At 25.9% G+C, this 10,389-nt stretch overlaps 1 long non-coding RNA gene across 3 annotated transcripts; it reads right to left on the reverse strand.

The window, feature by feature from the left end:
* Window positions 1-6,734: 6,734 nt before the first annotated feature.
* On the reverse strand, window positions 6,735-9,403 carry LOC145970843 (uncharacterized). 3 transcript variants are annotated; one of them, XR_014438632.1, is made up of 5 exons: window positions 8,184-8,317; window positions 7,707-7,833; window positions 7,573-7,630; window positions 7,132-7,294; window positions 6,735-6,878 (listed from the first exon to the last, which is right to left on the reverse strand). It is a non-coding gene; the product is annotated as an uncharacterized LOC145970843 (long non-coding RNA). The 3 variants fall into 3 exon arrangements; XR_014438633.1 differs by lacking the exon at window positions 6,735-6,878 and having other exon boundaries at window positions 7,018-7,294; XR_014438631.1 differs by lacking the exons at window positions 6,735-6,878; window positions 7,132-7,294 and adding an exon at window positions 9,225-9,403 and having other exon boundaries at window positions 7,380-7,630; window positions 8,184-8,253.
* Window positions 9,404-10,389: the final 986 nt, after the last annotated feature.

Consider the following 10,389-nt stretch of genomic DNA (forward strand, 5'->3'; position numbering starts at 1 on the left):
AAATTATTATAATAAGCATTAATAATCGAAAGATCATAACAAAATTAATTCTTTTATCCCCTTTTATGTATCCCCTGTTTCAATTTTTATTCGCAGTAATTAATGATTGCGATGCGATAAAGATTTATCGTTGCGATACAGTTTCATGTCGTTTATTATAAGTTAATTAATTTTTAATTATTAATAATTATATCAAATCATGTTTCGATACTAATCGTAGTCGTGTTTAGAAAAATATGCGAAGCAAAATATGTAGTATAATTATAATATAATTTATAAATTAATGATGCTATCAACATCAAATAAATATATATTCGAATTTATTCAAATATTTTCAATAATACGGATAATTTGATGTTGCATGAGAGCATTATAACACACACGCTTGGACTTACAATAATATTATATATATGGAAAGAAAAAGAAAGGAAAGTTCGGAGAGTAAGATAATTTTTCGAAAAATGAAGATATATTTTCCATTTTGCGAGACTTTTACTCAAGATTTATTCTCTATTGTGAGTGTTATAAATAACTTTTATACATAGTTTTGTTATAATTTTCATAATAACTTGATATACATAATAAATTGTTATATAGAATATATACATAGAATATTTTATTATATTACACGAAAATATCAGAAATGCGTACAATGTAAAATTTATTAGAAATTTTTAGATTGGCGTATATAGCTGATATAATCTATCGCAATCAAAAGAATCACTAATAAATTTATCGATTATGTCTTTCAATTAAGAAAGAGTACCCGGAATTTTAATGTATTTTGTAAGGTTTTCTAAAAGAAATATTATCGCGAGAAGATAAACTAAGTGTCGATGTTACCCAATGATTAAATGAGAAAAAAAATCGCGATTTAAATTTCACGAATATACATGACAAATAAATAAATTGACAGTAATAGTAATATTTAATTACAATCCATGTCATTTTTATAATAATCGCAACACAATGTGCGCACACGCAATATAATTATTATCGTTTTATATGATAATAAAAAAGTATCAAGTAATTAATTTTTATGTTGCATTTAACAGTTAACACTTAGCAATAAAACGATAATTTATTTTATTGTGATTTTTATAAGAATAATTATTTCTTTAACAATACTTAAAGATTAAGTGTATTTTATTCGATGTTTTATCATTCAACTTTTTAACAATCTAAATACAATTCAAATTATTATTAATTTTAATTCTTGTCACACACTTCTATTTTTAAATCAATATGTCAAAAATCAAATTCAAATATAATCAATTAATATTCTTATAGATTTATTCTTTATAAAACTCAAAATAATTTATTTTGTAAAATTAATTATTACGCGCATTCAATTTTTTTATCTTTTAAGAGAGATTTATCTCTGATATTAATACTTTAAATGTAAAACTAGCAAAAAAATGTTTCTTTATTATAAATTTTTGAAAAATATAATTATATAAAGAGAGTATGTTAATTTTCATATATGAAATATTTAAATAATTATATTATTTTAAAAATATTTTATAAAATATTAAAATATTTATATATAAAAATATTAATTAATAACAAAAATATTATAAATGCTTTATTATAGATACTTTAAATGTTAAAATGTTAAATGTTAAAATGTTAAAATAAAACCTGGAATATTTTATACATGCATTATATTACGTGATTTTTAGAGCGAATTATATATACCATTGAGAAAATGAAAAAATAATAAGCAATATGTCTATTTTCAAATTAATATATATTGTTGCGTCCGCGGAACGATATGTATCGAACGCGCGCGACACAATTGATCGGCACACGCTCGCACTCGCGCACTCGATAATAATAATACAATTCTTTGAAACACAAGAACCACGAAACATAGAACCACGAGAAACATACAAGAACTCAGGTAATTCGTAAAACGAAACACAGATTTTAACGCGCGACTGCTCAGCTTGACAGCTGGGCTCAGACTCAGCTGACCGTCGTTGATGTTAAACAACCTCTTAACAACGCGCGCGGAGACGATCTTCTTCCATCGACATACTTCCCGACAGAATAACGGATGGCGTATACATCCGCAGGAACGAGTCGCGGGGACGCAACAATATAAATAATAAATAATTTTTATAAATTACTCACCGCATATCTCTCTGGCTGCTTCAGGCTCTCTCACTGTTCTCTGGCTGTCCGATACTTTTCCAGATATCCTTCTCCTTTCTTCATCCTTTGTTTGCACCTTCACAGCACTCACGTTCACTCGCGAACAAACAATTAATTATATTTAGTCATATGTAGAAACGATTGCGAGACACTTTGCACGGCACTCCCGATCACGGAATAATTACGAGAGACGCACTTTAATATATTGTATAAGGGATAGAGAAGTACGATTCGCTCGACGTTTTTATGAAATTAAATTAAATACTAATTCATTACAAATGTTGTTTTCATTATTGATATATATATGCAATACATGTATATTAATACGAATTATAGGATCGAAAGATTAATAAAATTGAAAGTCATGATACAATAATTGTTTAATTAATAATTAATTTAAGAATATACGACGTATTTCGCACTACGATCTTTACTGCTCGAGTGTTGCCGTGTGAATGATACCAAGACCGTATGACTAGCGCGCTATTGTTTACATTGTCAAGGCCTAACACCGTTATTGTCCGTTAGTCATATCGAAATATATTGTATTATATTATATTATATTTTATACTATAATATAATATAATATAAATATGTTAAAGTACGTAAAATATTTCGATGACGAACAGACAATAATACCAACCTTGGCGTAAACAATACATATATATTATATTATATTATATTATATTATATTATATTATATTATATTATATTTTACGTATTTTGATACAGCAAATAATTTGTCGATATTGATCGCGATCGCATCTAGAAAAGGATTTAACGGAGCGCCTTGTACTACTACTTTACTCTTTGAGTGTCGTCGCGCGAATAATAATAGAGCCGAGAAAATTAGTCCGAAAAACCGTGTTATTATTATTTTTTTATCGAAACATTTTTCAAGACTATGGCATATAAACATTAGCGCGCTATTGTTTACGCGGCTAAGGTCAATGTTATTGTCTTGTTCGTCATCGAAATATTTTACGTACTTTAACACACACACACACACACACATGTATATATATATATATATATATATATATATATATATATATACATATACATATGGAATATATTAAAGTATATAGAAGTACTTTAGATTATATAGATTTTTTAATTATATGATTATTTATTAAAAGATTGTATGATGTATCATGGAGACTTACATTATATTAATTCCCAGACAGCACACATGTACAAAAGACATCTAAAAGACGATTTAAAGACGTCTTAAAGTCTTTTAGATGTTTTTAAGACATCTTTTGGCCTTTTTGTGCTGTCTGGGTTGTTTAGATCCACGATTCAATTATTTTACTGTGCATCCTTATAATCCGAATTATATTTCAATGATTGAAAAATAAAACAATAAAACGTCGCAGACATATTATATTCGACTCTATAAATATCTATAAATATTAAAGAAATAATTTCTGCTCGTAAAAATCGATTTCATATCGAAATAATAATTTATTATTTTAGATTTCTGTTACTATATGATTCTTATTATAATTAATTAAATGAATAAATTACGAAATATGCGATTCGAGAATTTTCGTCGCGGTATGTATATAGATATTAATTATGTGTTATTTATAAAAGTTAATTAATTATATTGTTATATAATAAATAATTTTCCGATGTTAATCGCGATCGTATCTAGAAAAGAAATTTAACGGCGTATCACTATATTACTCGTTAGAAAATATTAGACAATAACATATGAAATTATATAAATCGTTTCACAATCGACATGCAGATATTACAATGCTATCTGTATCTCATTTATATAATTTCATATGTTATTGTCTAATATTTTCTCTAATGTGTTATATTAATTATTTTGTTTCAATTTTTAATCACGGTAATAAATGATTGCGATTCGATAAAGATTTATAGTTGCGATACAGTTTCATGTCGTGAATTAATTTTTAATTAATTAATTTATATTAATATTTAAAGCAAATTATGTTTCGATACTAATCGTAATCGTATTTAGTAAAAAAATTACAATACAATACGAAACGTTTCTCACCACTACCTTATTACTCGAGAGTCACCGTGCGAATGATGACAAAACCGAAACATAGCGCGCTACTGTTTATATTTTATATTGCCAAAGTCGAACATCGTGTTATCAATAATTCGTTGCCAAAATATTTTATATATTATAAAATGTACATTAACGCGGAATATTAAATTAATGAAGTATTTTATCGAATAAAATTGATTATTTATTAAACAATTTATCCTTTCATTATGCTAATTATTTGCATCTATAATTCGATTGATTTACTTCGTGTTCTCTCATAATCCAAATTACATTTAGATTGTCAAGTAGAACGATAAAGTAACACGGATGAAATATATTTGTGACTCTAAATATTATAATAATAATTATTGTCCGTAAAAATCGCAATGATCGAAGTAATTATTTAATATTTTGGATTTCTATCATTTAATCGATTTTCGATTAAATTGTATATTGTTTAATAACAAGGATTGAGAAAATTAAAACATTGGTCGAAATATAGTTAATTCTAATATTAAAGCTTTAACATAGCGCGCTACTGTTTATTTTTTGTATTGCCAAAGTCGAACACCGTGTTATCGATAATTCGTTGCCGAAATATTTTATATATTATAAAATATACGCTAACGCGGAATATTAAATTATAGAAGTATTTTCATTAATTAATTAAAATTGATTATTTATTAAATAACTTATCACGAAATCTTTCCTTATGCCAATTATTTGAGTTTATTCGATTATTTTATTTTCAAAGTCAAATTCTATAATATTTAGTTTTGCATTTTAGAAGACTGACTTAGAGCGAGCTAAATAAATAAATAAATAAATAAATAAATAAATAAATAAAAAATAAATAAATGATGTTGAGAAGAAAAAGAACACACATAAATAAATAATAGCGTGGAAAGAGAGAACATACTAATATTTTTATAATATAATAAATAACATACTAATATTTTTATAATATAATAAATTATTATTAATTAAATTATTTATATTTTTATTTATATTATTTATATTATCAGAGAGACATATATGTTACCCTCTGAGAACATTCGTGGACATTGGCTTTGTAGTTCATGTTCACGTTTTTAATGTCCACAGAGGGAGTATCGCTTCCAGGGATCACCTAAAAGCGGGCCATGACATCTCTCAGTCTTCTCTCTGATATCAGCCTGAAAGCGATACGCCCTCTGAGAACATTGAAAAACATGAACTACGAAGCCACTAATGTTCTCAAAGGGTAACATATAATGTGCACAATTTCTGGTTTTGTTCCGTGCTATGTGCACGAAATGCCAGTAGCATCAGTGCTGTATAGCAAGACGCTTATGTATATAAATATATATAAATTTTTAATTTTAATTTTTTTAAATAAAATTTTGTGGTTCTTTCTCTCTTTCTTTCTACACACACACACACACACACACACACACACACACACACACACACACACACACACACACACACACACACACACACACACACACACACACACACACACACACACACACACACACACACACACACCACACACACCACACACACACACACGCACCCGCACCCGCACCCGCACCCACACCCACACCCACACCCACACCCACCCACCCACACACACACACACACACACACACACACACACACACACCCACCCACCCACACCCATGACAATGATATATGTAAACAATAACGCTTTACTGTTTATCATCAAGGCTGAACATGTTATTGGTAATTTGTTGCCGAAATATTCTATGCATTATATAATATACACACGGAATATTAAATTATAGAAAAATATTAATTTATAGATTATTTAATTAATTATCTCTAAAATAATTAATTCATTCAGTCAGTGTTTTAAATAAGTTGGAAATTGTTACATAACTATTTTAATAACTGTATGGAATCTTAAGACGCGATCTAAGATCATACTTAAAATGATTTTAAATATACTCTCTAAAAGTGAATCAGTGTATTATCACTGTAATCAGTACTGTACTTATAACTGCTTGTAATCAGTGAGTATTTACTGTCTTTCAGTGATAATACACTGCTTCACGCTAGTGAAAGTAGTATATAGTATATTATCACTGAAAAACAGTAAATACTCACTGATTACAAGCAGTTATAAGTACAGCACTGATTACAGTGATAATACACTGATTCACTTTTAGAGAGTAAGAATAGTCTATATGAATATTGGCATATGTTACCGCCGGCATAGTTCTCAGGTTCATGAGAGTACTGAAACCTTCATACCCGGCAAATGCCTTCGTTAAGGTGGAGATATATTGAAGAGGAAAATTTTTTTTTAATTTTAGTTTAATTTCCTTTTAATACAGAGTTTCCAAACAGAGAATATAATACATATATAAAATATATATTACACATAATTATAATATATACAACGTAAATTACAATTAATTTGCAATTACATAAAAAACACATTACAAATAATTACAAATAAATTACAAATTAAATTATTAACTAACACAAAAAATATTAACATAAACATACTAACATAAACATATTAAATTATCCTTTTTTTTTCAACACCCTGTATATTAATTTAATTTATGTATTCAAAAACAGACGTTTTTTAAACTTCAATACTATCCATTTCAAATCATCTTTTATACTTTTGATTTTTAGACTTTTTACCTCAGGAAACTTTTGATCAGCATCACCTAAACTACAACATATTTCAATTTTAGCCAATTTGACCGAAGCCACTTTTTTAATATAAAATGTGCGGGGTCTTTTTGCACAATTTAAGTGCATTTATATATATACAAATATTATATATATGAATATGTTTATATGTACACACACACACACACACACACACACACGTACAATTCTTTTCTAATTTTTATATATAATATAATAAATGTTTGTTTATATACAAACATTATGTAAAAATTATATAGAGATATTTTACATACCGCTAATATCATCGTAAGTAAATTCTCCCGTATTGTTTCTTGCCGAAATTTCCCGTTAGACATTTTTATTAGTACATCGAGGAGTGTTTTATTTATATTATAAAAGAAAAAATGTAAAATTTTGTGCATGTGTGGATACATGTTAATTATTTTCTCAAGTTTTCTAATAGCATAAAAATATAGCAATAATATACAATAACATATATATAAGAAAAATTAGATATTCTAAAAATTAATATTAAAAATAAACATAAGAAAAGAAAAATATTTTTAGCATTGATTAAAATTAGACATTATAATAGTATTTTAACAATGAAAGCAAGCACTTTAACAGCATTTTAAGCTTTTGAAAAATATTATTTTGCTGAAAAATATATTATTTACAAATCTTGCATCATAATAACAATGAAAATATACAAATAAAATATAGACAAAACTTACGAGTTGTTTCATTTTCATTGTTGCTATTCTCTGCATTTATTAAATGCTGTTGTATTAACTGTGAAATAATAATTTATGAGTAAGTATAAAGTATAAGTTAAAATTAATTCCTTATTAATATTCATAATATTTACCTTATCCATAAAAGAGTATAAAATGTTTATATTTTCTTTTTGTTTTCGTCCTGCAGCTGTCAGATTAAATATGAAATCAGGATACAAGAACACATTCCGTAATCTTAATGTGAAAATTTTCCTCATGCTAAAACACACACATCTTTCTATTAAAATAATATTCTATATTATAAACTATAAAAATATATTTAATTAATTTAATTCCAAATAGAGCAAAAGAAAAATATTGTTTTCCTGGTTATATATGTCAACAAAATTATTTATAATAAAGATTTAATTTAAAATATAATTTCTACAAACCCTTGTAAAAATTCTTTTGAAAGTGCAATTTTTTAAAGAATTTTATAAATTATTTTCAGATAGACTTATTTTTACGATTTGTGCATATTTTAATATTGTAAGAAGTCAAGTAAAAAAAATTACTTTAAAAAACAATAATGTAAAAGAGAGAAACAATAATATAAAATATTATTTTACCTCGCACTTATTTCGAGACATTGATTGATCTGATTTGATAAGAGTTCAGGTTTGACGTTCATCATTGTGGCTTCATAATGATACATGAAAAGAAATTCATTACTCAAGATATTAACTATTATAGTAATTGAATAATAATATTGATTTGTACATTTTATTCAATGCATTTGCTAAATAAATATGATATGAAATTATAAAATAAAAAATAAATGTTTTGTTATCTAAATATTTTTGAAAATAATAATCAACTTGGTAAAATTATATGCATTTTATTATTTTTATTGTTTCAATATTCTCGATATTAATTTATGTCGAATGTCGAACGTCGAACAATATTTTGCAGCGTATATTACACATATTGTCATTAAAATGTTTTCAAAAGTAACAAACATAAGAACTGAAAAATCAAAAGACACGATAATAAAGTCACTCGCAGCAACGACAAGATTAGTCTCGTATCTATGTATCTACGTATATGCGAGTTGCTCATTTAGAAGTATCATCGATTATCAGATTTCAATAACTATTTCAATAACTATTCAATATCAATCTTAATAGACTTAATCAATAGCTTGGGTTTCATTAAGGAAAGTATCTGTAGTTGTGTTCTACGTGTCTATAAACAGAAATATTACAATTAAAGATAGGGAAATAGATGCAAAATTCCAAATATTTGTGAATATTTTCATTTAAGAAATGTTTTAGACAGATGATAATTACTTTTCCGTTCTTTTCTATTACATATGTTTCGATTACATATGTCGCACACACTAAAATAAATCTAATTCTGCTGTTGTCGAATTTTATTACACAATTTTTTTTTATATTTTATACTCTATGAAATTTTATCATTAAATCAACAGGATTTAATATATTATTTAATTCACAAATAATAAAATAATACAAATTATACTATATTATATTTAATATGTAATTTGTGTGTCTCTTTCTTTATCTCTTACAAAGTTTTTGATTTCTTTTTATGATAACAAATATAGTATACACACATGTTTTATAATAAATAAAAATACTTGGCCTTACCACATATTGTATTTATCAAGAGAAACGGTAGTGTCTCGCGCCAAGTTCATGCGAAGCATTAGCGCGGCACTCCGTGTATCTATACGCGAGTCGGACAGTTGAGAGTAACTCAGATTTCAATAACGGCTGAACGGATCGAATTCTTACTAGCCTTAATCGATAGAGCGGGTTTGAATTGTATAAAGAAAGTATCTTTATTTTTGTGCAGCATGATCTATAAACGGAAATATCATAACGCAAAATCGAAATATGAAAATTTTCAATTAAGAAATGTCTTTATCATCATCATCATCGTCATCAACGCACATGTACACAACACATAGAAAGAGAAAACGTACATTTCCTACTCTCGACGGAAGATTGCGCTAATGACGCTTTGCGATATTTGCGATATTAATGACATGTGTCATATGTGTCATTAGTGACATGTATTATTAACCGCATTTTGAGTAGTGATAAATAATAAAGGGCAAGTTAAATAATAAATAATAAAATTATTAATTAAAAATTCGCAAGAGCCAGTAAGGTATGATAATTGGAGCGCAAGGTAAATAAATATATCTATTTTACAAGCCAAATATAAATATATATAATATAATTATATATATATATAATATATATATATATAATATATAGAATAAGTATATTATATATACTTATTCTATATATATTTTTATATAATTTGCTTATATATTTAAAAAAATATACATATATATATATATATATATATATATTTTTTTTTAATATAATATCTCTTAGCACACAAATTAGACTAAAAAAAGAAGTGATATAATCCCCAAAAACTTACCATTTTAAAAAAAGGTAAAAAAAGGGCGCCAAGTTCATGCACTAATTGTATCCAACTGTCATATTGTCTACAAAAGTAGTGATATAAAAAAATTGCGACAACTAAGAATAAAAATTTGTACAAGATAAATAGAAGTACAAGGAAGAAAGCTTGTACAAGTTAAATAGAAATATTTTAATTGAAAACATTGTTATACAAAATAGTTGTTTTAATTTTCAAAAATAATAATATTAAGAAATTAAAAATTTATTTAAAAATTGAAAACTGAAAATTAATATAAAACAAAAAAGTAAAAAAAATTTTAATTAAAAAAACTTGGCGCTAAGAATGTATTTCTTATGGAACAATTGTGTAATT

This window comes from Camponotus vicinus, unplaced genomic scaffold (assembly GCF_025532165.1).
Source record: "Camponotus vicinus isolate PSW18456_S1 unplaced genomic scaffold, iyCamVici1.0 SCAF_4, whole genome shotgun sequence".
NCBI lineage: Eukaryota > Metazoa > Arthropoda > Insecta > Hymenoptera > Formicidae > Camponotus > Camponotus vicinus.